General features: G+C 44.7%; 1 long non-coding RNA gene across 2 annotated transcripts; it reads left to right on the top strand.

Annotated features, from left to right (window-relative positions):
* The first annotated feature begins 521 nt into the window (after positions 1 to 521).
* LOC138800430 (uncharacterized) lies at positions 522 to 11,000 on the top strand. 2 transcript variants are annotated; one of them, XR_011364463.1, is made up of 3 exons: positions 522 to 667; positions 8,908 to 9,068; positions 10,579 to 11,000. It is a non-coding gene; the product is annotated as an uncharacterized lncRNA (long non-coding RNA). The 2 variants fall into 2 exon arrangements; XR_011364462.1 differs by lacking the exon at positions 522 to 667 and adding an exon at positions 1,279 to 1,412.
* Positions 11,001 to 25,486: the final 14,486 nt, after the last annotated feature.

Here is a 25,486-nt window from a genome sequence, read left to right as displayed (position 1 = left end):
AAATCTCCCCTGTTCTTTGAGATGAGTTTCCTGTGGCACAGCCACCATAACCCCTTTTTAATTCAGGAAGTATAATAGTTGGCTTAGTGTTCTGTTACATGAAAGCCACAGGCAGCCTGTCCATGTGGATACCTGTAAAAGAAATTTAGATCTCCATACACCTTTAATAACAGACAGCTGAACTGTTAATTATCTCTCCCGCCAGCTGCCCATCCTCCCTGTTTACAAGAAAGTTCGGCTTGGCTGGGGAGATGGGTGAGAGCACTCTGGCTGCGGCTTATCTCTCTTAAAACAAAGAGGTCGGGTGGTGATTTTCCATAATGCTCGACCCCTATATCCACCAACATATTCTGTATGTGGTCACTTGGGAGAGCCTCATAACCTTATACTGATGTACGAACCCACCGTGAGTTGTGAGTATGACCGTCTAAAATCTAAGGTGTAGCTACCATGAAGGCAGACAATACAACTGCTAGGGAGGAAGGACACAGGGACAAAGAAGAAAAGGAGACCTTAAAAAAAGCCAGGTGAAGACTGAACCTTAAGGGCATCAAGAAAATAAATCGTTCCACTGAAAGTGGAGAAGTGGTAACCATGGAGACAGACCAGTTCCCCGACCTTCTTTCCGCAGCAGCAAAAATCGTTTGAAAACATGAAGCAAAGCAATGTAAGCAACAGAGGTATTTAAAAACAGGAAATATTGACATGATGGAATAACAGACATGGCCGTAAACATGGAAATAAGAAAGGACAAAAAGTGTGTGCAGGTCAAGATATAACAGACACACACACACACACACAAAGGATCAAAAGTATAACCGCAATGACCAGCACATCTATATCATAAAAATCAAAGTCTGTCTGTCTGTCTGTCCTTCTGTCTGTCTGTCTGTCCCGGATAGACTTCCAAACGCCTGAACCGTTTGACCCCACATTTGGCACACAGATACATTGGGTGCCCGGGAAGGTTTTAGCGAAGAGCGGCGCCCTATAGAGATGAATGGGAGAATCTCCTCACTGCAAACACAGGTGATATAATTAGCTGCAGCAGACACGGCAGTTGGAGCCTTAGCAACCAATAGGATTACTGCTTTCATTTTCACAGGGAGCAATGGTTGCTAGGGAAGCTGCCTCACAACATCCACAGTAATAACTGGTAGACCCGCTACTCCATCTATACAGTACATATATATACAGGACCCCCTACTCCATCTATACAGTACATGTATATATATACAGGACCCCCTACTCCATCTATACAGTACATGTATATACAGGGCACTACAGGTATACAGGACCCCCTACTCCTACTATACTGTACATGTATACAGGGCAGTATTACCAGCTGCTGCTGCCCTAAGCACTAAACCTGAAGACGCCCCATCCTCACTCACCAATTAGCATCAGGATAGGTAGGTAATAGCTCCACACGTCACATTTACCGCCATACTGTGAATGGATAACACCGCCACACCATACCTGACCAATACCGCCATACTGTGAATGGATAACACCGCCACACCAGACCTGACCAATACCGCCATACTGTGACTGGATAACACCGCCATACTAGACCTGACCAATACTGCCAAACTGTGACTGGATAACTCTGCCATACCACACCTGACCAATACGGCCACACTGTGACTGGATAACACCGCCATACCAGACCTGACCAATACCGCCATACTGTGACTGGATAACACCACCACACCAGACCTGACCAATACCGCTATACTGTGACTGGATAACACCGCCATACCAGACCTGACCAATACCGACACACTGTGACTGGATAACACTGCCATACCAGACCTGACCAATACCGCCATACAGTGACTGGATAACACCACTATACCAGACTTTACCAATACCGCCATACTGTGACTGGATGAATCTGCCATACCAGACCTGACCAATACCACCATACTGTGACTGGATAACACCGCCATACCAGACCTGACCAATACCGCCATACTGTGACTGGATAACACTGCCATACCAGACCTGATCAATACCACCATACTGTGACTGGATAACACTGCCATACCAGACCTGACCAATACCACCACACTGTGACTGGATAACACTGCCACAGCACCTCCACCAACTCTATACTACAGGTATACAGAACCCCAAACTATACACTACAGGTATACAGGACCCCCGAACTATATACTTCAGGTATACAAGACCTCCACCAACTCTATACTACAGGTATACAGCACCTCCACCAACTTTATACTACAGGTATACACAGGGGCTGTCTTGGCATTTCTGGGGCCCCAAGCGAAGTTATGTCTTGGCCCCCCCCCTCAACACGCGCTCCACAACAAAAGACCGCTGTGTGCTGCCCCCAGTAGTATATACCCCTTGTGCACTACTGCCAGTAAAATATACTCTTTATGTGCTGCCCCCAATAGTATATACCTCTTGTGTCCTGCCCCCCAGTAGTATATACTCCTTGTGTGCTTCCCCCAGTAGTATATAGCCCCCTGTGTTTTCCCTCAGTTATATATAGCCCCCCGTGTGCTCCCCCAGAAGTATAGAACTGTGTGCTGCCCCAGTTGTATATAGACCCCCTGTGTGCTGCCCTTAGTCGTATATACCCACTGTGTGCTGCCCTCAGTTGTATATACCCCCTGTGTGCTCCCCCACTAGTATATAGCCCCCCTGTGTGCTCCTTCAGGGGTATTTAGCCCCCTGTGTGCTCCCCCACTTGGATATAGACCTCCTGTGTGCTCCCCCACTTGGATATAGACCTCCTGTGTGCTCCTCCAGTTTCCCTGCGATCACAAGAGGCCGCACTCCCCTTGTCCTGGTGCCGATGCTCCAGTGATGTCACTGGAGCGCCGGCACCACAAGGACAAAGCGGCCACTTGTGACCGCAGGAAAAACACTTTCTGCAGCCAAGAGTGACTGACAGGTAGGGAGCCAATGGCTCCCGCCCTGTCAGTGCTGCTGCATGTAACTGTGAGCGCTCATTACGAGTGCTCATAGTTACAGTTCAGATGGCAGCAGCGAGCGGGGCAGCGGCCCTGTCCACAAGAGCGGGGCGTGGGGGCCCCCTTGGATGTTGGGGGCCCCAAGCGATCGCTTGGGGTGCTTGGTGCCAAAGACCGCCACTGGGTATACAGGACCCTCTATACACACTGACACTTTATACCCGGGCAGCGCCGGGTACATTTTCTAGTAATTTATAAAAAGGAACTATGTGCACGTATAGATAAGTACTAGAGAAGAGCACCGCTCTCCGTGCCTCTCCGCTCAAAGAATTGACATGTCAATTCTTTGCTTGGAGAGGCGCAGAGAAAGGAGGTGTGTGGGAGGCTTCCCATTCAAAGAGAAAGCAGGCTTTTTTTTGCACAGAGTCTGCGGACGGGGTCCCGAGCTGGATTTCCATGCAGATTCCAAAGTGTGAACGGGCCCATAGGGCTACATCCAACTGGTAACGAAATGCAGCACGCCCAGGTTTGGACGAGGTTTGCTCATCTTTAATATATACAAATGAATATTCCTTAGGAGTAATATATCACACATATAGACTCCATCCCAAGACACATAGTAAGCAGCAACCAATCTGTTTTGCACATAAAGGTCATATATCTAAGCAACATATCTTCTCTTATACGATGTATTTATAATAAGTGGTGTCACCATTACAGCTTTTGTACTGCGCTCATTGTGGTTCCATTAAGCTGGCTTTTTCCATGATGCATTGTTGTAGTTTACCCCTGCAGGCTACCAATGCTTGGAATAAGCACTTATAGAATCGTCTTCAGGGTGACCGCTTATTACCACTATAGAAACAGGCAACACACTCTGAACACATCAGGTTAAGTATTCACCTTCCCTACATCTCCATCTTTTAGTTTAACATGGTGATAGACAGGGCCGGCTCAAGGCTTTTGTGGGCCCTTGGGTGACAAAGCCTAAGTGGGCTCCTTTGTATAGAAAATCATGTTGCATCATTGTTAGAGGGTCTCAGCAGGCCCCTACTACCAAAGAAGATGCTAGGAAAGCTGTGTGACTTCAGTTATACAAGATGCTGGGAAAGCTGGGTGACCTCCATTATACAAGATGCTAGGAAAGCAGGGTGACCTCCATAATACAAGATGTTGGGAAAGCTGGGTGACCTCCATTATACAAGATGCTAGGAAAGCAGGGTGACCTCCATAATACAAGATGCTGGGAAAGCTGGGTGACCTCCATTATACAAGACGCTAGGAAAGCAGGGTGACCTCCATAATACAAGATGCTGGGAAAGCTGGGTGACCTCCATTATACAAGATGCTAAGAAAGCTGGGTGACCTCCATAATAGTTCAACAAGAAAGAGTTTTTGCCAGCTCAGCTCTCGTGATGATTTCGCAGCTTGCACGGATCCACTCCAATGGGAGTGTAGTCTCAGTACAAAAAATTAATGATCCAGCAGGCTCCAATGCTGTATAAAAATCACATCCCTTTTATTTGCACAAAATCACCATGTGGTACATACAGACACAGACCCCCAGCACAAAAAACGCTGATGCGTTTCGAGTGCGGTATTTGCACTCTTACTCCTGGCTGAGTAAGGCCAGAAGTAAGAGTGCAAATATCGCACTCGAAACAGCTGTTTGATTTTTGGATGTGAATAAACCTTCACCATTTGCTTTTGCGATGCCCTGGCCCCTGGGGGCCACTTCCGCAGTGCTGGTGTTATGAGCGGGCAATGACCGGGGCAGCTGCAGGGGTTATACTTGTCACGGTATAGGCCTGAGGGCAGCACAGCTGTAGGGCCGGTCTGAGGAATCTGCGGGTGATGATGGGCATGCGATTCTTCGCTGCACTTAGTCAGGGCACCAGTTAGTGGACACCAATGCCAGGGTTCAGTAACAGCGGTTTTATTATAGATGAAGTAACTAGTAGCAACAGTTCTGTCCGGATGCAACCGGGTATATAGCAGGCTTTGACAAATAAAGCAGGAGTGGTGCTGCATAGGCTGTGAGAATACGTGCCGGATGATGGGAGTAGGAGTATGAGAGAGATAGCGTTGCTGGGTGGATTAGCTTGAGAATAATACTTGCTGTGAATCCTTGCAGCGATGTGGAGAGATAACGGAATGACACCCAGATGAGAGAGAAGAATCCGGTCACTTGAGCAGGCAGATACAGCCGAAGACTTGAATACAGCAGCAGAATCAGTCACTCTTCTTATGGTGAAGAGGCTGCAGAGAAGAAGCCCAACTCCTCTGAGGCAGGAGAGGGACGACACACATCCTCCTTGCTTGGAAGCAGGGGGAAGACTAACTTGTTAGGAGGAAGTGGGAGGTCACATGGTTGCTCCTGGCCAGAACTAGTCGGCCATTGGAGGAACCATGGTTACAGGTCACGTGATCAACAGCCTTGCATACCACTGTACACTGTAATAATACACAGGAATACATGAGAATACACATGAGAATGCACATTACCAGATAATACTAGGGGAAAACCAGCAGCAGTTGCAGTGCAAACACTTACCAGAACAGGCATTGACACAGCAAGAGAAATGGCCATAATAGGAGTAGTAGTCTGCATGTTCTGGGACACTGCACTTTCACTACTGGAGTGACGCTGCCTTTTGTGGACTTATCTAGTTTGCCTGGTGGATCCCCAGGCGTGCTTGCTGGCACCCTCTTCATTTACTGCAAGAGTGCTGTGACATTTGTTTTTCTTTATCTATCTATTTATCTATCTATCTATCTATCTATCTATCTATCTATCTATCTATCTCATATCTATCTATCTATCTATCTCCTATCTATCTATCTATCTATCTCCTATCTATCTATCTACACAGGCTCTATACACCATATACATTACACTGCAGTTATATCAGGTGACTCACAGGGGACGTCTTCTCTGATCAGAGTTCTTCCCTCTTCTTCTTCTTCTCCATCTGTCCTGGGCCATTATAAGAACTTCTCCGAGCCACGAATCCACAGAATCTGCCAGACAAACAATATAAGGCTCCTCACTCTGTCACCATCCTCATCTCTATACTAACTGCACATCTGAATTGGCCCCTTTACACCCTCATTTGGTGGGTAGCCCTGACTCTATGTATGTGTGTGTGTATATATATATATATATATATATATATATATATATACAGTATATATATATATATATATATATAAAATATATATCCCTTATAGTATATGGTCCCCTCTGTGTAGACACCTTATAGATGGTCCTTTGTTCAGTCCTCCATATAGATGGCCCCCAGTGTTGTCCATGTCCCATATAGGTAGACCCCCTTATGTTGTCCAGCCCCATATATATAGCCCCTCCATGTTGTCCTTCTTCAATTTAGATAGCCCCCTCATGTTGTCCATTCCCCCCATATAGCCCCCTCATGTTGTCCATTCCCCCTATAGCCCCTCATGTTGTCCATCCCCTTATAGCCCCCTTATGTTGTCCATCCCCCTATAGCCCCCTTATGTTGTCCACCCCCCTATAGCCCCCAGTGCTGTCCATCCCCCATGTAGCCCCCCTCATGCTGCCCATCACCCCTGTAGCCCCCTCATGCTGTCCATCCCCCCATAGCTTCCCTTATGCTGTCCATCCCCCCGTAGCCCCCCTCATGCTGTCCATAACCCCTGTAGCCCCCCTTATGCTGTCCATCCCCCCTATAGCCCCCCTCATGCTGTCCATCCCCCCCTATAGCCCCCCCCATGCTGGCCATCCCCCCTATAGCCCCCCTCATGCTGACCATCCCCCCTATAGCCCCCCTTATATTGTCCATCCCCCCTATAGCCCCCAGTGATGTCCATCCCCCCTATAGCCCCCAGTGATGTCCATCCCCCTTATAGCCCCCAGTGATGTCCATCACCCCCTATAGCCCCCAGTGATGTCCATCCCCCCCATAGCCCCCAGTGATGTCCATCCCCTCCTATAGCCCCCAGTGATGTCCATCCCCCCTATAGCCCCCAGTGATGTCCATCCCCCCCTATAGCCCCCAGTGATGTCCATCCCCCCTATAGCCCCCAGTGATGTCCCCCTATGATAAAAAAAAACAAAACAAAACCCAACTCACCTGTCACCACGCTCCCCCGTCGGTCGCGGGCCTCTTCTTCTCTCTTCCCCGACAGACGAGAAGCTCCTGGTCCCGGGCAGCTCCGTCACCACTGAGCTCTGTGCGCGCCGCAGTGGCTGTGACTTCAGGTATGTGCTGCGTGTACCGGAAGTCCCAGCTGCCGCATCGCACACAGAGCTCAGTGGTGACGGAGCTGCCCGGGACCAGGAGCTGCGCATCTGTCAGGGGTGCCGGAGGTACGCTTCCGATTGACAGCGCGGGAAGCCTATGGCTTCTTGCGCTGTCAATCGGAAGACTGCCACATTTAACTGGAAGCGATCGCTTCCAGTTAAAAGGGTGAGGAGCGGCAGTCGGCGGCTGAGTGGGCCCCCCAGGAGCACGGGGGGCCCCGCTGGGCTTACTGGGTGGAGACCACATTGATGTGGTCTCCAGCCCTGTGTCCTTTGGCCTGGGGGGCGGGGCCTACTCCTGCTCGGGGCCCACCGGGGAAATCCCCGGTCCCCCGGTGGCCCAGTCCGACACTGTATCTATCTATCTATCTATCTATCTATCTATCTATCTATCTATCTCCTATCTATCTATCTATCTATCTATTTTTTTTTCAGTCTGACACAGTGCTCTCTGCTGACATCTCTGGCCGAGACAAGAACTGTCCAGAGCACGAGAGGTTTTCTAGAAAATCCTCTCCTACTCTGGACAGTTTGTGTCAAGGAAGTATTGTGCACCAAGGACCCTTATAAATCAATAAGAGGATATGACAGTTTCACGTATGCGGATGTAAAATGCTGTCTGGGCTCATTCCACGACTCTGAAAGGGAGGGATGTTTCTCTCTGGCCTGCACATTGTAATAGGTGGTAAGTGTTATAATATCATTTACAATGGGGGGGGGGGTCACTTGTAAGGAAAGTCCCCGGGCACCCCAATTGTAGCATGACTGGGGGATGGTAAATGGGGTGCCCATAGTGTTAAAGGTGCAGTGATAGGGAGGGTCTCTGGCCATAGTGCGGGCAGGTGTATGGGGGATAGTAAGAAGATAAACCTCTCCTTTACCCTTTGTACTGATGTTACAGAAAAAGTCCACTAAAGGGATCCCAGTCGGTGGCCGGGGGTGATTATTATATCTTTGCCATAAATTACATACACCGTGACAGGAACATGTTCACTCCTCCTCACACTCATGCAAACCCTGCTTACCGTCATGCAAGATGTGTGCAGGTAGAGAGGTAAATATTTTCGGGGGGGGGGGATTTTTTTTTTCTTTTTCCTTGTTATTTTTAGTTTTCATCAAACAAAGCAAAAGTGCAGCTTAGGGCTGGGTTCACACTATGTATATTTCAGTCAGTATATGTATATTTCAGTCAGTATTGCAACCAAAACCAGGAGTGGATTAAAAACACAGAAAGGCTCTGTTCACACAATGGTGAAATTGAGTGGATGGCCGCCATTTAATGGCAAATATTTGCTGTTATTTTAAAACAACGACTGTTATATTGAAACAATGGCCGTTATTTACTGTTATATGGCGGCCATCCACTCAATTTCACCATTGTGTGAACAGATCCTTTCTGTGTTTTTAATCCACTCCTGGTTTTGGTTGCAATACTGACTGAAATATACGTAGTGTGAACATAGCCTAAGGCTGAGTACAACAGTCACACGCTATAGTGGGATATAGCAACAAGAAAGGAGAAGAAACAATACGCAGCCGGAACATCTGAGGCTAGGCTCTACACATTTGAATGTCCATTTTCCCCCCTATTTTCTTAGTTTTAATTTTACATTTTATGTTATTTTTTTTTCTGTGTGTTCTTTACTATTTTCTACATTTTTCTGCTATCCCCATGTACAGATGATGTAATTTGCACCCACAAGGGAGTTTTCACAGCAGAAAAAGACCACCTGGTACATCTGGATAGGTACGGAGCCAAGCCAATTACTCCTAGGACTGTCTATATAAACCCAGGCCCCACCATCTAGGTCTCTCTTCAGGCCAATCCATACTGCTACAAGGTAACTAAATCCTCCTGTAACTGTCTACCGGCCCTACACGACTAGGGATTTCTCCTTCAGCCAACTACAGCCATCCATACTATGATATACACAGTAGAGAATTCAAATATTTGTACTTATTCACACATAGCAAAAATATGCAGATGTAAAATCTAATTAAAAAAGCAAAAGTTGAAAAGACTAGAAAGATAGTTAAAAAAGATCAGAAATTATATGATAACAGACATAGTCATGAACACAAAAACAGAAAAAGACACAAAGTGTGTGTAGCTCAGGGTCTATCACCCTAATAATAATCATATAACTATGGAATTAGAAATGAAACCATCATGAGCAGGACAAGATTCATAAAGAATACACCTCACAAAATATAATCCAACTATGAGCACAGACAGAAAGAAAGATAGATAGATAGATAGAAGATAGATAGGAGATAGATAGATAGATAGATAGATAGATAGATAGATAGGAGATAGATAGATAGATAGATAGATAGATAGATAGATAGATAGATAGATAGATAGGAGATAGATAGGAGATAGATAGATAGATAGATAGATAGTAGATAGATAGATAGATAGATAGTAGATAGATAGATAGATAGATAGATAAATAGATAGGAGATAGATAGATAGATAGATAGACAGACAGATAGATAGATAGATAGATAGATAGATAGATAATAGATAGATAGATATTAGATAGATAGATATGAGATAGATAGATAGATAAATAGATAGATAGATAGATGATAGATAGATAGACAGAAAGATAGATAGATAGATAGATAGATAGATAGATAGATAGATAGGAGATAGATAGATAGGAGATAGATAGATAGACAGAAAGATAGATAGATAGATAGATAGATAGATAGATAGATAATAGATAGATAGATAGATATTAGATAGATAGATAGATAGATAGATAGATAGATATGAGATAGATAGATAGATAGATAGATAGATAGATAGATAGATAGATATCTGTCTACATTGGGGGTAATATTTACTTGGGGGGGGGGGGCAACTACCACAAAGACTACCGACAGGGAGGATACCTAGATGGGGGGGGGGGCTACCTACAGGGGGATTATCTACACATGGCGGATATGCTTTTTAATGGGGAGCTAACTACCAGGGGGATTCTAACAACTGTGGGGGGGGGGGTTGATTGCTACATTGGGTATGCTATCTACTAGGGTCTGCCTGCACATAGAGGCCTTAGTACTATATGGAGGCTCAGAGGGGGTCTAACTACTAAATGGGAGCACAGAGGGGACCTAACAACTATATGGGAACACAGAGGGGTCCACCTACCATATGGGGCACAGAAGGACCTACTTACTAGGTGTACTATGTGGGAGGACACATGGGCCTTAATACTATATGGGAACCTACTTACAATATGTGCTGGCTGGATGAAAAAGAAAAAGTGAACAACTTTGATCATTGAAGATGTCACCCGTGAGTTACTGGATAAAGGTCATTGACATTTTTTTTTTTAACAGGGCGCCATCCACCCTACAGCCGGCACTGCTTATACCCCTAAAAATGAGCACAACTCAAGCAGAATCAAGAAGTCAAGTGGCTGAAGAAGTTGGATGCAGTCCTAGGGAGTCCGGGAAAACATGGATACAACCAACAGCCTAAAGATGATCCACAACACCATCTTGCTGACAACATTTGCCCTAATCGGGATCTAATTTTGCAAAGGCTTCTTCCTCTTCCTTTCAACCTGATAACGGGAACTGGATAACATGTTTTTCTTCATCCACAGGGATGAACAGATGCCTGACTGTAATGCAAATACTTATACTTTTACTTATATATATATGTTATATGCCGCCATTACATATGATACCAAATAATATCCATAATGGTTACTAGTTAATAAAGCTTTGACCCGTCCCCACCAACTAATAAAGAACCTGTCTGGGTATTGACATCATGACAGTGGAGGGTGCAAGTTTTCTCTGTCACTGAGTGTAAGTGATTGCATTGCTGACTATGGAAACAGAAACACCAACACTAACTTCTCCTGCTCTACTTTCATCTTCCGCCATGGATGTAATAACCCACACGTTCAGAGACAATTGGCTCAGTCCTCCACTAAGAAGTACCATAAATGAAAGGAGATGCCGCTCACCAGCACCTGTAATATACAGCTTATATTCAGTATAGCAGAGATGCACAAACGACAGCTATGTAAATGGGAGTGCCCAAGTCACTCTGTTTGTGCTTCTCCACTATCTTGGATATGTGCTGTACAACAGGTGGTTAGCTGTAATTATAGACCAGTAGTGGCTCCCTGACTTTTGGATGTGGGATGGACCCTTCCCCTTGAAACAACCCCTACAACAATAAAGACAAAATATGGCACGGTGGCTCAGTGATCAGCACTGTAGCCTTGCAGCGCTGGGGTCCTGGGTTCAAATCCCACCAAGGGTTTGTACGTTCTCTCCGTGTTTGCGTGGGTTTCCGGTTCTCCGGTTTCCTCCCACACCCAAAAACATACAGATAGGTGAATTTAAATTGTGAGCCCTATTGGGGGCAGGGAGCAATAACTGGAAAAAGCTATGTGAATTGCTGTGGAATCTGTGTGCGCTAGACAAATAAAAGCATTATTACATTATTATGAAATGAAGGCACAAAGCAAACTTGTTGGTGTTAAGAAGGCCACAGCTTAATTTAAATCACAGGACTAACACAATCCCAGGAGTCAGGTGAAGTGCTAGGTTACTGGGATTCACGGATACTGTGAGATCCCCAGCTGTCTGCCATACAGCACTCGGCCAGAAAGCAATAAAGGGGGGGGGGGGGCATGTTCTGGCTGCCATTCTAGCTGAGCCAGTCTACTTTATGGGCACCAATGACGCTACTGAAGATTCATACTCCTGTGCGTAACCACCGTGCCCGCCCCTGAATGACGTTTCCACTACGACATCCTTACGGCTGACCACTTCCAAGGTTTAGCCTGTTCACCACCATGAGGTTTAACACCCTTTATGATTTAAACCATCCCTAGTGCCGGCCGCCCTCTGCCGTGTCATCAGCTGCTCAGCCTCGATTGGCTGAGCACAGTTATGACACGGCAGAAGGCGGCCGGCACGAGGGCCGGTCGGAGCAGTTCGGCCGTCCGTCCGGATTACATCATTGTCGTAAGATGGCGGACAGGGGTCGACACGCATCAGGTGAGTATAGAGCACTACACTTCCGGGGGTGGCGTGGGTGGGGGGAAACACGGGGAAGGGGGCCATTCACTAATATAACATACATTACAAAGTTGTATAACTTTGTAATGTGTGTTATTTAGTGAATAATTCTTTAGTGCCGCACTACCCCTTTAAAGCAGTGTATACCACTATACAGGCAAGACTAAGGTCCCCCTCCCAAAGTTAGGTCTCAAGGGGGGGTGACTTTCATCATTGTTACAAAGCCGAGGAGTGAGATGCACTCAGGCGTCTTTCAGCTCATTCTCCTAATCGGGGGGGGGGGGGGGGGGGTCCCTGTCCAGTCAAAACTTTTGACAAGTCCCTGTGATATGTGAATAGTTTAACTCCAATTTAACTCCAATTGAGAATTTAGAATAGTGCTCCTCAAACTTTTTCTACATGACCATGTGGATGCTGGGGCCTCACCATCTGTGGTGGAAATCTATGGGAAAAAAAAAACCTGTTACTTAGTCTACCCTTTAGCCCCTAATCTCCATATAACAACGATATAAGTACAAAATAAGTCTATAATGTTCCTAAACCAGAGATTGTTGCAGCCGCCAGGGGAAGGACTGTGCCGCTTATAGTCACTTTTGTGAATACGGCCACACCAGCAACTAGGAGGCACCTCACAGTTTGAGAAGCACAGGTCTAGAACATGAAATGTATGCAAAGCCAGAAATCTCTCCAGAAGGAAGGACTCCCCCTCCCCCAGCATACGTGCTAGGGGCCCTATTACACCAACCGATCACCAAATAATCGTTGTCTTTAAACAAGACTTATCAAAATGATAATATGGTAGTGGTAGTCTGCTGCCCGCCATCCCGTGTAATAGGAGCGGCGGCAGCAGACCGCTGCTCTCTTCAGTAGGCCACCCAGATGATCTAAGGATCGTCCAGACTGCCCCCCCCCCCCTGCTTCTCCTCACTGCTGTCTGTGCGTGTAGTAGCACAAACAGTGAGCGGGGAACGGGGGGAAGTGGGAACTGATCTGACAGGTTGGCACTCGCTTTCTCCTCAATACTGGGCCATGTAATACAGCTCTAAGACTCTGAATTGGAGAGAAAGACTGAATTTAGTAGAAAGCTGCATTAAAAAGGTGGCGTGCGATCTGATTTGCCTATCCATTGTTCTCTGAGTTCTCAGTAAAGCATAAATAGCCTGTAATTCTCCACATATCTTTATGGCACATTCCTCAAGGAGACACATGACCCCTTTAGACCCACTGTTGTATTTGCCACCTTCGCCGTTCGTTGCTTACTCGTTGTCATGTGATAAATCATGGAACACGGATTACAGATGACGAAGTGTAGGAAATATCTGTGGCTGTTTTTAGCTCCATTCCTTACAGCCATTTTATACAGGGCTTTTATTTGGTAATTCGGCATTTAATCCCGGCAGTCATCCCGGCTAAGAGAACCAGGGATCAGCAGACAAATAAAAAAGCGGCCGTTTATTGGCTGATTGCATGTTTTGTGTGGCCAATAAAATCAGGGATGTGGAAATAGGGACGTGCGTCCGATAATGGTAAGCTTAATCGAGTGATCGCTCATGTGGCCTGGACCCTCCATTAATCCAACTTAAGGCTCTATAAACAAGTGCCAATCACAGAGATCAGCGCTCATTATATGAACCCCGCCCATCCATACGAAAGGGCCTCAATTCTATTTAGAGACCATTAAATTATCTGGTGACTACAATGTACTTGAGAGGGCAAGTTATAATCCACTCCGGCCATTGTCACCCAATGGGAAATGTGGAGGATTGTCACCCAATGGGAGATGTGGAGGATTGTCACCCAATGGGAAATGCGGAGGGTTGTCACCCAATGGGAGATGCGGAGGGTTGTCACCCAATGGGAGATGCGGAGGGTTGTCACCCAATGGGAGATGTGGAGGGTTGTCACCCAATGGGAGATGTAGAGGGTTGTCACCCAATGGGAGATGCGGAGGGTTGTCACCCAATGGGAGATGCGAAGGGTTGTCACCCAATGGGAGATGCGGAGGGTTGTCACCCAATGGGAGATGCGGAGGGTTAGCTGAGCTGCCCACAATCACATTGCTTTGAGTTCCATTCATAAGAATATGTACAGTTGGGTGCTAGTCCTCCTCAGACTTTCCTTATCTCCTTCTTCTTGTAGAACTTGTAGGTTCAGGTTAAGTCTATGTGCTTAGGGCCAGTGTAAACCCTTTGTGCATCTGTCTTATCAGTGTCACCTATTGTATCCAAGCCATTTGTGCCGTCATTAACTTCTGAGTTTCTTGGAGACAATGGGGGAACGTCAACTATAGTGTCACTTGGGCAACAATCCTAGCTGACCTTATATAAAGAATGGAGATGACAGCTCGTATGTTGATGAATCTTCCTTCTCTATGACAATATATTGCAAGCCATGGGGCTATCTGCACAGAGTTCACTGCTCCTTTCTTAATTGAACATTTAACTTGATGTTTAACTCAATGACACTTCATTTGTAGTTTTGTTGCTAACATACGAGTCAACAAAAACTTCCAAGTAGCATCATTTCCCCCAACATACATGCTAAGGCCATGTTCACACAACGTAAGTGATGTATTTATCACAGCTGTTGTTGCCGATGTGCAACAATGGCCATGATTAATACACAACTTACGTCCATTGCAGTTAGAAAGAATCCCGAGCGGAGTGTATACACAGGGGGAGATTTATGAAAGAGTGTAAATAGACACCTGGTGTAAACTGGCCACAACAACCAATCACAGCTCAGCTTTCATCTCTGGTAAAATATAAGAGGAGCTGTGATTGGTTGCTGTGGGCAGTTTACACCAGGTGTATATTTACACCCTTTGATAAATTTCCCCCATAGTATACACACTGTCCATTATCACTAGCGGCTGTACAGAAAACTGACATGTCAGTTTTGTGTGGCCACTATTCATTAAATATCGGCCGCAAAAGCCTGATAGGTCACACAATGGAGCGTGCGGTTCCGGACGCACTCTCCATTGTGTTCAATGGTGAATTGGGATGCGCACACACACAGATATGCCCGCATTCCAATTCAGCACAAATGAATATCATCCGGCCAGTACTGCATCTTCACTGGCACTGACTGACACAGCCGGGTCACAGAACGGTCAGTGTCATATGCCGTGTGAACATGGCCTAAGAGTTAAAAAGGGTCATACAGTACAAGAAAAGAATCACAACACGTTAGACTGTCCACTGATTTTTATATAGATATCTATAGGAAGCAGTCGTATAAATAATTGTAGACTCAGTCCCCGATGCTAGCAACGCAAAGTATACTGATGTGACAAAAAGAAAAAAATAGGATTCATATTTTCCTTGAAAATAAGACATCCTCCTAAAATAAGACACCCCAACTAGCCTACCAACTAGACTAAAGTAAGGCATCCCCCTGTAAATAAGCAACCCCATCCTAAACTAGGGCAGCCCCCGAAAGTAAGGCTGACCCCCTGCCACTCCCCAGTACTCACCTAGTCCCCTTGTGGACCTTCACTGCCGGTGCCGCAGGCATACTGGTCCATGGCCACCATGTCCTGCCGCATGTCCCGCCACATGCTCCTGGTCCCGCCGCATGCTCCTGGTCCCGCTGCTGCTGCACTCCTGCTTCACTCGCAGCTCTCCTGCTTCTCATTGGTGAGTATGCCGGGGGAAGAATAAATAGATGAAATTGGGCTGGGCGGCCAAGAAATACAATAAAGACCCACTTTTGTTTTACAGACCATCACGGTACTCAGATCAACTTCCAAAATAACCCTGATTAGGAGAATCTTAACATGGACAGGTTTCAATTTAATCTGTGTAATGCTTTATTTTTCCTGTGGGGGGCACTGCAGGAAGAAAAAAATGAAAATTTCACATGCTGCCCTACTGCCAACAAACTACAGCTGATAATAGTAGCATGAGACTTATTGTGTAACAAAAAAGGGACTGTCCGACTGACTTTAACAGGTTTAGAAAACATGTCTGCAGTGAGTTATGTATAACAAGTCCCAGCACAACCTAGTAATGAATACACACACAATGAAATATAGAAGGACTACAAGCTGCCTCAACATGTATAATAATAGGGGCACTGACATCTGGCTATGTATACTATATGCAGCTCCCAGAATAGCACATATGGTGGTTATACATGTGACCACTTAGAAGCTCTTCCTCCATTCTGGTCCAGCATATAGCACTGATGAAAGGCTTCTGTGATGGCCGCCCTTCTTAAATTTCCCCTTACCACAATGAAGTAGACAGATATTGTGATCTAGTAAAGAAAAGAGGAGGGATGTGTGTCTAAACATTGGGCACCAGGACTGGAAGATGGTATTTTGGTGCCTTAGGCTAATAATTGTGCTTCGCCCATCCTCATGTAAATCGCTTTAATCCCACCCTCCTTCTTCTGGAATAAACTGTTAAAGGGCATGTCCACCCAGGACTGCTTTAAAGGAGAACTCCGGGCAAAATCAATTTTTTTATATGTTAATACATAAGCAAGACAAATTCCTAATGTACACTAATTATGGGAAATGCACATATAGATCAGACAGGTTTTAATTTCTCTCAAAAAAAAAAAAAAGTGACGTCACGACCCGGTCTATATACCTGAAGGGTCCAGCAGATGGCGCAGTATATGTGAAAATTACATGTAAAACAGGGCACTTCCTAAACCACAGCCAGGAGCAATGACAGAAGTGGTAGTGCAATCAGCCCCCCCCCCCCAGGCCGCCCGATCCCATCTGCCCCCTCCTGTGCAGCGGGGTGAACTCTCGTTAGTTACCATCTATGCTGTTCCCTGCTGCCCCCCTCCTGCCCCGGGCTGCCTGGTGCCGGGCAGCGGGTGAGCACTACTTATCTGACTGCACTACCACTCCTGTCATTGCACCTGGCTGTGGCACAGGAAGGGCCTGTTATCCATTTTTTACGTGTAATTTCTACATATACTGCGCCCCCTGCTGGACCCTTCAGGTATATAGATTTTTTTTAGAGAAATTGAAGCCTGCCTCATCTACTAAATTAACACTATATGAGCATTTTCCACAATTAGTGTATATTAGGAACTTGTCTAACTATGTAATAACATATAAAAAAATAAATTTTGCCCAGAGTTATCCTTTAAGCACTATGCCTGAGACGGGCATACACTTATTTCCCATACTATGACACTCTGGTCTCAGCTGGACACCACTTCTGGGTACAGGCAGATGATGTACCAAGTCTTTAGTCTGTGTCAATTTTAAAGGGATGTCTGGTGCGAGAATAAAACTTTTGTTCACCGGCCCTGATCCACCATTGCATCTGTTTAAATGGATTCTGGTCCGTGGTGCTCTCCTCTTCTTCTTGTATCCAATGATGTGTGAACCTTCACCATAAGACTACTTTAATCCTGTACCTGATAGCACAGTTGACTTGTTATGTTGAATCTAGTAGCCACAGTTGCCAAAAATTGTATTATTTTGCAGCAAGCCTTAATACAGTGTCCATAAACTTCAGCTAGTACATAAGGGGGAAAAACATTTTAAATTTTGTCACCATGTTTTTTTTAATTTTAACTTTAAATATTTAAATAGTAACAATAACTGTTTATTTTATAATGCCATCAAATTCCATACAGCTATGTCATTAGTCACATTTACTCTTAGCTTTTCAGCAGATTTTTTTTTTTTTTTTTTTTTTCAGATTGTTTTAAAATGTAAGTCTTAGTTCAAATATTTTTTTTTTACTTCGACTTTTCTCAAAATATAAATCTCTGTGGTCTGATAGTGGGCCACTTCCATCTCTACTGTTGACCCAACACAGCTGCCCATCTTCGGCCTTGTCTACCATATTCCATACTGTACTGCCATTCTTGCAGATACCTCTGTTGCTGCTAAGAAAAACACCACTTACAGACGCCCATATTTCCCACTAGAACCTAGGTCAGCAACTTACAGGGGGGGGGGGGGTGCAGCACCAGGCCACCTGCTATATATATATATATATATATATATATATATATATATATATATATATATATATATATATAATTTATTTATTTATTTTCTTTTTTCTTTTTAGAAGAGTTCAGTACCTTATAATAACCACTAGGTGGTGCTTTTACCTTTGCAATAGAGACAGACAGACTGAATGTTACAGAACAATTGATTTTTAAACAGGACAAACTAGGAGCCACCTGAAGGACTGGACTCCCAGGAGTAACCTGAGTATGAAGCTTGTAGGCAGTAGGAGTCTGCCCTAGACTCAGGGGTGGGACAGGTTCCCTAGTTGAGATTATGGATTCTGACAGTGTTGCACACCACAAAAAAGTATTCCTAAATTCTAAATTGCCAATTGACCATCAGGTTAATCCATATCATACAAGCATATGACCAACACAATGGTAAGAATATGGGATTTGTAGTCACACAATGAAGAACCATCATTGCTACTAAAACCATCTGGACGATGATGTCATTGTGCTGCTTGTATTACAGAAAAATCCAAAAACAGCAGCAGTCAATAACCAGGTTGTACCTGGCGGTAAGAGCTTTGTTGGCTAATATCATCCATCTTTATTATTTCAGCTTTGAATACAGTTTCACTTGGACATTGTATGGCATCAGTGTATGGTACTTATATGTTATTACACCTAGCACCGTTGCTTAGTCCTTTTCAAAGGAATGGGACTAAGCTGTAGTACCTGGCATGATCATAATGCAGTGTCCCAGAGTGGGCGTACCATGGTTACTCCTATGGTTAGCATGTGTAGGTCAGTATCTTTAGGTACGTGTATGGTCTAGGATGAAGGCTGTAGTTTGCACTCCCACCACTTGGTGTCACCCTACACTTTACACTATTTAGCACAGCTAAAGAAGAGTTACAAAGGAGTTAATTGTGAACATGTCTGAAGTCAGGTATTCTACTGTGTATGCCACTGTATGTTCAACTGACTGAGAACCAATTCCTGAGTCCCTCCTCTTTTTCCGAGCCCATTACCAGCTACAGTCTCCCGATGAATTGCTGCCCAATCAGATAGTTTACAAGGGGTATTTAGTATGAGGTGGAGCAGGTTGGAGGATGGAATGTTTTCCAGGAATGGCCGTTCCGTTCTCAGGAAAGATCATCCCTGCCGGCACCTGCATCCGTGTGCGTCGACAACAGAACTCCCCACTGCACACTATGGAGCGAGCGGCCGATGCCGCTCGCTTCATAGTGTGCACTGACAGGGTTTTCTGCGTCCGCTTTTCAATGAATAGTGGCTGCAGAAAACCGACATGCTGTTTTTCTACGGCGCCGCTAGGGATCACAGACGGAGTGTATACCATGTGTATACACTCCGGCTGGAATTCCCTCAGCCTGCAGCACAACGTAAGTTCCGTACCAATGCAACAACGGCTGTGATTAGTACAGAACTTTCGTTGTGTGAACATAGCCTAAGAGTGTACTAGAGTTGTTCCTGCAGAGTAGCGCTTTCCAGGGCATTATGGGAAACATATACTGTATTAGAGACTTTCATTCCAAGTATGTTCAGTCCTAGTCATGTCAGGCTATAGTCTTCTGGGGTGAAGCTGCTGTAGGCCGGCAAGCACCAGGAATCCTATCCACACTGGAGGCCTATCGTCTCGTCTTCTTCTAAAATACTGCAAAAGTCTGCAGGAGGTACTATGAATATCAGCAGTTAGGTAAGTGGAACTAAAGCCAAGAACTCTGCTGCCACACGCTAAGTGTAATAAGGGTTCTCCCCAATGCTAGAGCTTTACCCACTGGGTAGGGCCTGTGTTTCTGGATTTATGTCACTTGGTGCCCACAGACAGCATTAGGCGGAAGGTCAAACCCTCTCTTACACCCACACAGCTGAGTACCTGAGTATCTGGATGGGATGCCTCTCTCTCTCCCCACCTTGCAGGCACCTTTAAGAATTTCTCCCCCCATTTCAGTAAATGATTACACCTTTTTAACTCTATCTAGGACCACATCCACCTTTAATGGGTGTGTGGTGGTATATCCAGAGATGGGCATATACCACTCCTGGCCACCGTAACACATGCCTAAGTAGTACACTAACACCTGCCATAGCTAATGACACTTGTCTCCCCTGGGTTACTGTAACTGTATGGTGCTGTACTTGGATAAATGCCTGGTGCTTAGTGGTTAGCACTGTTGCTGTGCAGCACTGGGGTCCTGGGATTACATCCAACCAAGGACAACACGACCAAGGAGTTTGTATGTTCTCATGTTTGTGTGGGTTTCCTTCAGATACTCTGGTTTCCTCCCACACTCCAAAACATACAGATACTGAAGGTGAATTTTAAGTTGTTAGCCCTAATGGGGACAAGGATTGTTGTGAGTGGTGACAAGCTATGTAAAGCATTGTGGAATACATTGGTACTATATAAATAAAGGAATTATTATTAAACAGCGCCACTCTTGTCCTTAGTCTGTGTGTGGTATTGCGTCTCGGTTCCATTGAAGTGAGTGAAGCTGAGTTATAATAACGTACAGAATCTGAGGACAGGTGTGGCGTCATTTTAGGAAGAAAGCACTATGTGGAAAATTTATCATTTGCGCCATTTTTTGTGAATATTTTTGTCACTGTGCATTTGGTTATACGTTCCCAGCCAAGTCAAGTATTTATGAAAATTCGTATGTTGGTTCATAAATCACCTGATGTAACGTCCGTGGCACAGTGCAAGCTGGACGCGAAAAGTATTTGCACTTTTGCTGTGCAGCAAATCTCCGCTACCCTGGGACTGGAATACAGAAGCGAATGAACGTATGAAAATTACAAAATGCTCACATGATAAATCACGGCTAACAAAATTCATAGGAATAACCACACCCACAAGAAAAGGAAAAAACAGGCGCAAGTGCCGCTACATCGCTTAGTAAATTCCACAAAGGTCTGTGCATATCACACATACTAGGGATGGTCCGAACCGAGTTCGGTTCGGGTTCGTACGAACCCGAATCCTCGGTGATGATTCCCGCTGTCTGCCCGCTCCATGGAGTGGGCGGATCCAGCGGGAGGACCGCCTGGAAAACTGGGATACAGCCATATCCACAGGCTGTATCCCAGTTTTCAGGGCGTTACTCCCGCTGGATCCGCCCGCTCCACGGAGCAGCCAGACAGCGGGAATCTGCTGCCGAGCGTTCGGGTTCATACGAACCCGAAACTCGGCAGGTTCGGACCATCCCTAACACATACGCCAAAAAAATGCTAAGAAGCACAAGGTACGCTGCTTGATACAGGTCCCCCTATATGTTTATAATCCTGGACAAACCCTTTCAGCTATGCTGGGGAATGACTCAGACCCTAACAGATCTGAAATAGATGGCCCATAGTAAAGATAGGACATTAGTCCTGGAAAATCCCTTTAAGATTAAAGGGGTTATCCAGCGTTAGGAAAACGTGGCCACTTTCTTCCAGAGATAGCACACCTCATGTCTCCAGGTCAGATGTGGTTTGCAGTTAGGCTTCATTCACATCAATAGAACTGAGTTACCCCTTTAAATGAAGGCTTGTGCACAACTAGTGGTCATAACTGGTACTGCGCGTTTTACATTTTTTTGGAATCAATATTTTGTCTTGTTTCTGGTTTCAACATAATGACCGGCATTACACAGATTCATTGTTGTATGGCTGTATGACATACTGCTTTCTATGGCTCTATTGCCCTATAAATGATAATCTATGTAAACTCCCCATGTAGACGTGCATTCAGAACATAATAATAGGCTACGCCATTGTATATTACCTCCTTTTCAGCTGTCACACTCATGATACACCACCTCATCTGTATGATCACATACAAGCCCAATTGACATACCTGTAATACTTCATCTATGATCTCACACAGCCGTCCAAAGAACGTCCATCATTCTGATGGTGTGTGAACATTGCCTAAATGTTGCTGTCAATTTGATTGAAAATGGACATGATGCCACAGTTACTTTATTTATTTCAAGCGTTGCCTATAGGTCTTCCTGTGGTCTTTTTACGGAAAGTACAAGCTAAGTTTATGACCTTTATTTGGGGAGGTTAAGGTTGCGCGATAAACTTACGAACGTTGTCTCGCTTAAAAGAGTGTGGCGGAGTTGGACTACCAGACCCCAAAATATGAACCCTACACACAAACTTTCATTTTTAAACACCGCTTTATTAGAATCTGTTTCCTCCTACACTGGATCACAGGAAAGGGAGATGTAGGCTTCCATTACGAATGAAGAGTAGGCTTAGGCTTTTAGGTTCACTCACTAAATGGCGATAGCCTATGGTGCTCAGAAGAAGAACTACAATCTGCTCTCGAGGTGGTATAGATGTCCAGAATTATCACATACAATTTATCCTGCAGTCCCATAGGTATGTTGGCGTCATGGAGCTGAGAGGGGAACAATTCTTCATATATGGCCGGAGTGCCCCGTGATTCAATTATTTTGGCACCAGATTTCGCGAAAGGATCATGGACTCTCCTATAGATTTGTCTTTGACGGTTGCGTTGTTGACCATCCTCCGTGGCACAAAGTCCTCCATTAAAAGGCTTGCTGCGCTATATTTTGTTGCGAACAGTAATGCCAAGACAATGGAAGAGTAACAACCCTCCTACTATAGTAGAATGTATTCATGAGGTCTATATCATTAAAAGGATGGAGGAGTTGTTCGCTGAGGACTATGGGAATCAAAGTAGATCCCATGGGACTTGGGCCCCATGGAGTCAACTCTTGGAATCACAATTTATCCATTCGCTGTTGAGTTGAATATTAGTAGGCAATATATCATTTATTGTTATTTTCTTCCTCTTTTTGTGTGTGTGTGGGGGAGGGTGGTAAATATATGAATGTACTCGTTTAGGACATTGTATACTAATTGAATATTTTAGTAATGAGATCCATTGGTTATGGATATTAGTGGTTTTAATGTATGGAAAATTATGAGCAATTGTCCTAACGATGGCTTGTCTGTATTGGGTTATGTTTGTACATTTTTGTTGTTATAAATTTAATAAATAAAGGTTGAAAAGAAAAAAAGTTTAAAAAAAAATATAAACACATCCTTCCTATAGTAATAATTCATATCATATTCATATCTTTTCAGATTTTCTAGACTACCAGTATGACACGGATTCCGTGTTGGAGAATTCCTCCAGTTTCACTCCGTGTGAACAGAGCCTAAGGTGTGTTACTCAGTGTTTACCAACCTGAGAATCACCGGCTGTTAGAAGACTACAACTCCCATCATGCCATGACAGCCAAAGGCTGGGAAACTGGAGTTTGTAGAACACTGGGCCAGAGCCTTTGGCTCCTGACAGGCCTCTGTGTGGGTTTATTGTATTTCGGTTCTCAGCTGGAGGGGAAACAGTCAGCATTGCCTGTGTCAGTGAGAAGTATTCTCCCCCGCTGACAGGCGCAGCCCCTACAGCCATGTTGAGTCTGAGCTGGTTTAGTGCAGGGCTTACATTATTTACTGGATCTAATAATAAAGAAATGTCAGATGCAAAAATGTCGTGTGAGCAGAAAGGAGGGCACAGGACCATGGGTCAGGCCTTGACGACAAAGGAATGACGACAAACACTGCAGAACATTGCTGCGAGCTCTATATACATTAATTTCTCCATCTTTCTACACAGGAGTACGTGCAGCGATTCTCCTTACTGTCCTGTAGGTGGCAGCAGCAGATATTAGCACTACCTTATCTATGGCCTCCAAAGATCTTCGGTTCTATCTACATCGACATAAACAGACATAACAACACCATGCTTTATGAAATCTCATTCTGTTTCTTTGAATCCTATGTATTATGTACTTTTTGTACTTTGCACTCTGGTTAATCAATCCATATGTATATTATAAAAGACTAATAAAATATATGAAAATGGAAATCCCAATCTGTGTGGTAAAGGAGGTCTACTGGGATGGATGGCACTGTGATGATGATGATGAGGGTTGTAGTTTTTATGTGTGGCAGTTTAGTCACAATCTGGTCACAGCTTGTCACAGACTGGTCACAATGGCTGCTTCTTTTCACCAGACCTTCCAGGCTCCTTGGGCTGGCACAGTCATGGGAGAGTTGCACATACATTTGATGGTGATGGTAGTCCCCTCAAAGCGACAATTTTGGCTTTTCTGCTGCAAATTTAAACAGCAGCCCCTAGACATACCTAGATACCAGCAGTGAACATATTGCATACATGACTATGTACCAACATTAAAATTATCTCATACAAAACTACATACCAGCAGTGAATATATCACACACACACAACTATATACCAGCAGTGTATACTATATATTACACACATAACTATATATCAGCATTGAATACATTACATACAGAACAAAATACCTGCAGTGCATATACTGCATATAGACAATAAATATAATGCATACAGAACTGTATGCCTGAAGTGTATACACTACACACATATTAGGGACATCCCCAGTGTTGGTCACATATGGCGACCCCAGTCTTAGAGTTCCCCTAAAAGTGCCAGCCTTAGACCCTCTAATAGTGCTGGCCTCATACCCTCTAATAGTGCCAGCCTCGGTACCCCTGTAAGTGCTGCAGTGTCCCAGAAGCCCATTTCTCATGTTGCTGAAGTGTACTGTTACTGTCATGTAGGGGGGAACACTCTATTGCTTTAGTCACTGCTTTATATATACATTTTATGTTGTGTCATGATTTCCACTGTATTTCTATGTCTTATTATGCTTTCTATTCATTGACATGTAGTAGAACACTGAATGATCTGCCACCTGCTTTCAGAGACCATATGTCTGGGTCACCTCCCACTTCTGGCCCTATTAGGCCCTGCCATAGGTCTCTTCATTCCCCTGAGCCTATACCTACTCAAGTCACCTCTCTCTTCATCAATGCGAGACCTCTCCGTGTAGTATAAAGGATGGTTAGCGCAGGCCTGTGGTTCTAATCAGTCTGTTGTCTTAGAATGTTCCTGTGCAAAGTTCCAGCTGTATCCATAGCCAGAGAGTCTTCCTATATTTTTTAATAAAGTTATATTGTTTTGTAGTATAATTTTATACAAATAAATGTATAGTAACTTGAAAATTCAAAGAAAAACAGATTAGAAAATAAAATAAATAAAATGTATAGGTTTTTTTTTACTTATATATATACTTCTTAAGACTAGCAGCAGTAAGGGGCACTATGGCCCCCTCTGCTGTCACCATCGCTTGTGTCAGAAACTGCAGGGTTGTCTAAGCCCTGCAGTTCCCAA

The sequence above is a fragment of the Dendropsophus ebraccatus genome, chromosome 9 (assembly GCF_027789765.1).
Source record: "Dendropsophus ebraccatus isolate aDenEbr1 chromosome 9, aDenEbr1.pat, whole genome shotgun sequence".
NCBI classification, from domain to species: Eukaryota; Metazoa; Chordata; class Amphibia; order Anura; family Hylidae; genus Dendropsophus; species Dendropsophus ebraccatus.
Note: the sequence above shows the minus strand (reverse complement) of the source record. Positions and strands in the feature narration are given on the sequence as shown.